Source organism: Arvicanthis niloticus, chromosome 8 (genome assembly GCF_011762505.2).
Source record: "Arvicanthis niloticus isolate mArvNil1 chromosome 8, mArvNil1.pat.X, whole genome shotgun sequence".
Taxonomy (NCBI): domain Eukaryota; kingdom Metazoa; phylum Chordata; class Mammalia; order Rodentia; family Muridae; genus Arvicanthis; species Arvicanthis niloticus.
Genome location: NC_047665.1, coordinates 75,627,907 through 75,633,806, shown reverse-complemented (window position 1 = coordinate 75,633,806; position 5,900 = coordinate 75,627,907).

Here is a 5,900-nt window from a genome sequence, read left to right as displayed (position 1 = left end):
TGTATATACCAATAGTGAACTTGCTAAGAAATAAATGGGGGCCCCATTTACAGTAATTTCATAACTGTATACCTAGGAATAAACCTGGCCAAGGAGCTAAAAGACTTCTACAATTCTGAGGAAGAAAAATGAAAAAGACACTACAAGTAGGAAGGCCTGCCCCCATGCCTATGGATTGGAAATTTTGTTTTGAAAATGAGTATATTACTGAAAGTTATCTACAGACCCAACAGGATTCATGTTAAATTTCAATGGCATTCTTCACAGAACTAGTTAAAACAAAATTAACTTGGAAGCAAGAAATAAATAAATAAAGTAAAAAAGACCTCAAGAAGCTAAAGCAATCCTGAGCAAAAAAACAATGATGAAGGTATCCCAACATCTAACCTCAAACTATACCACAGAGCCATAGGGACAGAGGTAGAACAGCACTGTCACAGAAGCAGCTTGTAGACCAGTGAAACACAACAGAAACCAGAAATAAGCCACACAGGTGCAGCCACCAAAACTTTGACAAAGATGTCAAAAACATAGCATTGAAAAAAATCCTCATGAGGAAAGAATGCTGAGAAAACAGGATGAATACATAAAAAAAATAAGCTAGATCTTTATCTCTCTTGCACACATACACACACATACACAAATAAAGTCAATTAAAAATGGTTAAATGCCTTAATTTCAGACCTGAAGACACTGGTCAAAACCTTTATCAGCTTTGTCATTACCCATACAAATGAACTTGTCCCACATGCTTGCAAAGTTCTACCCTGAATCATGTCCTTCCCTCTCAGCTGATGCTATTAGTGGGGCTGGGGGATAGGGAAAGGTAGAGGCCCTGCTCTTGGCCTTGAAGTAACAGGAAAGCAGATAGATGTGCATTCATCAGGCCAGTGAGCTCACCCCACAACAGGAAGTACTCTGGGACTGTCTGAGACTGTCCCTTGTTATTCCATGTCTGTCACTGGAAAATGGACTCTAACCCACAGAGAAGCCAGTACCATGTTGATATGTGTCTACCATTTACTGAGGGGCAGTTCTTGCACATCTAAAAACTCATTTCATCTTTACCATCTTCCTTTGAGTTGGGTCAGTCATCTGCATTAATTAAAAAAATCCTCCAAACAATCAGGCAACTCAACTCAGGTTTTTTGGCTTTCATGTGGCGGTCATCTTTTCTGTCTTCTTTTTGTCTTTGTCCATTCAGTTTCACTTTTGTCATGTATGCCTCCATAATCATATCAAAGCAGATGGAACTGTGTGATGGAGAAGTGTAAAATTCACTGGGGAACACCCAATATCATCATCTAACCTCACACTTGGTATGCAGAGGTTTACCTTACATGATGCTTCCAATACTACTCCCTGTGTTAAGAGGGATCCCATTAGAATCTGATATGACCCCATTATAAACCATTGGGATTTATGTGAGCCTTCTAAGTGTCCTGATTTATGCCCCCATACTCTCCTAAAGGGTGGCTGTCTCTTTAATGGGACAATATTAAGAGGCTGTTTGACCCCTTGTGGATAGCCACTTATACTATGATGGAAGGAATTGTCATACTAATAATTATTTTGTTAAAGGTCTCACACACCATATTTACTCAAAATCCTCTCTCAAAAATCCTGATTCCCCCCCCCCCCAAGGAAGTGATCAAAGCATGAACGGCAGAGATCCATGAGATCACCATGTAGGCTGTTCCTCATCTCCCCCTTGTGTGACATGCCTCCAGAGTGATATCTCTTTGAGGACTGATAGTCAATGATGGGTAAGCTCCTGGAAGACACGACAACCTAAGACAGGCACAGTTCAGTATACTAGGAATCCTCCAAGGTGGTGTCAACAATTTTGAGGCAATGGAATCCTGGCTCCCCACTAGGCCATCAAAATCTAAAAACAAAAGAATGAATATGTAGCAGGAACAGCAGGGCTGCCTCTATTTAAACACTGGGGGCCATGCAGCTACAAAAGCATCTCCTGTAGGAGGACCCAATTGAGGACTGCCTGAGAGAGCAAGGATTGCTGGTACAAATAATGCCAGCCAATCAGGAACTGCTGTTTAGAATAGATACTTTCTTGGGACCAATGGGGGCATGAGTGGAGGGTATTAAAAACCTTTCAGCAGTGCTCAGATGAGCTTCCTGCAGCATTCTCACCTGCTCCTGGAGTCTGTGTCATTGACTCTGTGCCAACTCACTCCCAACCCTCAAGAGCAGGTAGGGTTCAGGCTGAGAGCTGTCCAGGGCACAGGCAACATATAGCTATTGAATATTTGTAGTTTTTCTTTTTAGAATAGCAAAAGACCATTTTTAAATAACACAACTTATTTCAGAAACTGTAGCCTTAAAGACATGCTAAATATACCAAATATTCTACCTATGCACCAATATAAAGCTTTAGACTTTCACTAACTTGAGAATATAAAAACCTTGGATTATTTAAAGCTTTAGAGATTCAAATTTTTAAAGTTTATTCTTAAAATTAAAAAATCATAAGCTTGATATAAAAACTATTTTGTTATCACAAAATAGGTGTGATGACAAAGACTCAGACCCAGGCATCCATGCATATATAAGTAAGCCAGTATAATAAGATAGCTAATAATAAACTCCATTCGTCTACAAGTAAGCCCACCTAGTAAGATAGCTAATAAACAGACTCTCAAGAAATTTTAGATATTGTGAATGAGACCCAGATTTAAGAAATAATAACGATTACTGTTTTTAAAATCTGATAAAAATGGACACTACAGAGAACCAAAAAGTTTTAATAGTCAAATAGGAATTCTAGAATAGAAATTACGGAGCAAACCAATCATGCTTAGCAGATTACACAGCTCAACATAACGAAGTAAGACCATAATAAAAGACCAAAGCACAAGGAGAAAAGATGATTAAAATTATTTGTTAAAAAAAAAAAAAAAAAACCTGAGATATCGTTAGCACACAGTAAAACACATTGTGCATATGCACAATTAGGAGCTCAGAAGAAAACTGGAGCAGACACCTTTTTTAATGAAATAAAAGCTGAGAATTTTACAAAATTGACAAAAAAAAAAAAAAAAAAAAAAAAAAAAAAAAAAAAAAAAAAAAAAAAAAAAAAAAAACCAGAAAGCCGAACTGCACACTCATGTTTCACTGTTTCTTACTGAACAGAGCAGTTCACCGCATGTTGGCTCTCATTTTCAGGCTCACTAAGCCTGAGGGTCTCTGTGATCTGCTCTCTCATCTCCTGCCTCAGTAATTATCAGGCCCAGTGGTCCTCACCCTCGGAGCGTCTGCACTCCCTGAGAATTATGTAGAGAAGTTTTTACAAATCCTGAAGTCCTCCTTAGCCCCCTAACCTAGTCTAGCTGAGCTGGACACTGGGTGGGGTGGGGGTGGGAGAGGAGCGTCTGCTAGACACTGGGGGGTGAGGAGGCGGAGCGTCTGCTAGCTTTGGAAAGCGCCTGTGAAGCTGTAATGTGCAACAGTGAGAACCATGCGCAGCAGCTCCATTTGCACCAACTAGAAACCCAGCATTGCTCCCAAATTCTACACTTCAGGCTTACCAGCCACAGCTGCTATTTGTGTTGCTGCTGTTGTTAGTCGGCATCCTTTATCTGGAGTATAGTCCCAGAAGGAACGAGAACTGGGTCGTTTATTAGCCCCCCCAAACCCCAGAAATCTGTTGACCATAGACCTAGCCAATGACTCCTTTCCCTTGATGTCAAAAGCAAGTGCAGTCTGACATTTTGGACTTTCATCTAGGCCTGCATTCCTTTTTTAAGATTTTAATTATTGTATGTCCAAATGTCACAACTGTGCAAAAGTCAAAAGGCCTGTGTCAATCTTGTCAATTAAAATCCAAGGACATCCTGTGTTTGTCTGCGTAAGCATTGAGTTTCTCTCCACTGAATTTTACTTGCTTTTCCCAAGATGGAAATCGACTATAAAATTAGCAGCTCTCACTGGCTGTAAACTAGGAAAGACTTCAGATTGACTCAACTGAGATAGATCTACCATTAAGCAGAGCCTACCACAAACACCACCTGGGCACCACAAGGAAGATTACGTCAGAATGCAGACAAAGGAGCTAATCAATAGCAGAAAGGCATGGGCAGAATGAGTGACAGCTATGGTGCCCCCTTGCCAAAAAAACAGCAGCATTCATTTGGCCCAGGTGTCAATAGAAAGACAAGAGTGAAAGATTTATAAAGTGGATAAGGATGATGGAAAGAGATTGTCTCAGGAAATAAAATGTCAAGAGGACAAGAAGAGTAACTAAAGATATCTATTGTACAGCATGGTGACTGTAGTTGGTAATAATATACGGTAAACTTGAAAATCTCCTAGGAGATATTTTAAGTCTTCTATCACATACACACACACACACACACACACACACACACACACACACTCCATGTGTATATTTAATTCTCTAGCTTAACTTAGCAATTTTGTAATGTTGCAACTAGCAATCAGCACCATGTACATCCTAAACACAATTTCACCTATCAAAAGTTTTAAATAAATTTGGAAACAGGCATCTATGGGCTGGAAATCATTTGTTGCTTCAATAAAAGATTGAACAGAAGTCCTGCAAACACTTTTTAAATTGTAAGAGTCTTTGCTAGAGTTGGTCAAGGTGAGCTGAACTGCTCCAACCTGCGCCATAGTAGACTTTGGTGCAGGTGCGTCACCACAGAAAGAGCAGCTGAAACTTCCTCTGTGCACCCCTGTAGGCTTCTGTTTCTAGTCTCTACCCTGCTATTAAGAAAGAACATCCGGAGATTCCCAGGTAAGAGGAAAAGGTTGGAAGGCACATGGTTCTAAAGAAAGCACAGAAAGGTTTACTTAGTAAATAAATAGGTCTTCCTTCGTTATATACCAATATCCTCCAAGGCAAAGCCGCCCATCTTGAAGGGAAGATCTTTAAGACACAGGATGTTAAAGGGGAGATGGAACATTCCATTCTACAGGGAGCACCACTCAAAGGCTTCAGGAAATCACAGAAACTGACAAGAATCACTTGACCCTCCCCCATCCAAACATGTACCAGTAAGGACTGCTGAGAGACTCTCAATCAAGCCAATCTGCCTAGAAGAGGCTCAGATCAGTCAAGTGGACTGGAAGAAGCTGAGACTAGCTGAACTGCCTGGAAAAGATACTCCCAAACTGTTGAGTTTGCTGGCAGGTTGTGCAGCAAGCTCCACTGTAGGATCATGAAAGGCAGCCTAGTTCCTGGTTGAGCTAAGGTTGGAAACCCTGGTGACCCTGAGGGACGACAGATGTTTAGCCTGTCACTAGGCTCCTGACACAAGGCTGCAGCCCTCCATAGATTTGTGGCCATCAGTCACGTAAGGGCAATCCCTCAAGCCCCTCCACAGGTAGAGGACATGACCTCTAGTCATGTAGCCTCAAGACAGAGCTCCATTTTAATGAGGTACCTAAAGGGCTGAAGGGCTTAGTCAATTAAGCTTTCCTTCCCAGATACTCCTTCCTGAAAAAGGTATTTCATCTTAGGCCCACCCTGAGAAACTGGGGTACAGTTTTACTCATCGCCACTGTCGTGACAATAAATGCTTTAAACCATTGACTGCCTCTTTTCATCGGAATCCGCCCTGGGGAGCAATGAGTAGGCCTTCTCCTAGAGAGCCACTGTCTAATCTCCCACAGAAGGCCTCTCAGCACTCCCAGCCACGGCCTCCACCAAGCCAAGCTGCCCACCTACAAGCCAAGTACTCATCCCCGCCTTCGACCCTGGGTCAGATCCAGCCTGTGGGGCCCCACTCTGTTCTCAGCTTTTCCAAAGAACCTACGAACCAGAGGGTCCCGGCCTCCCTGCAGGCCTGGAGACCCCCCCCCCCAGCCAGCTCCAGCTGTCCCCAGCACCTCAGACTGTGCTCCCTATCCCTGGAGTG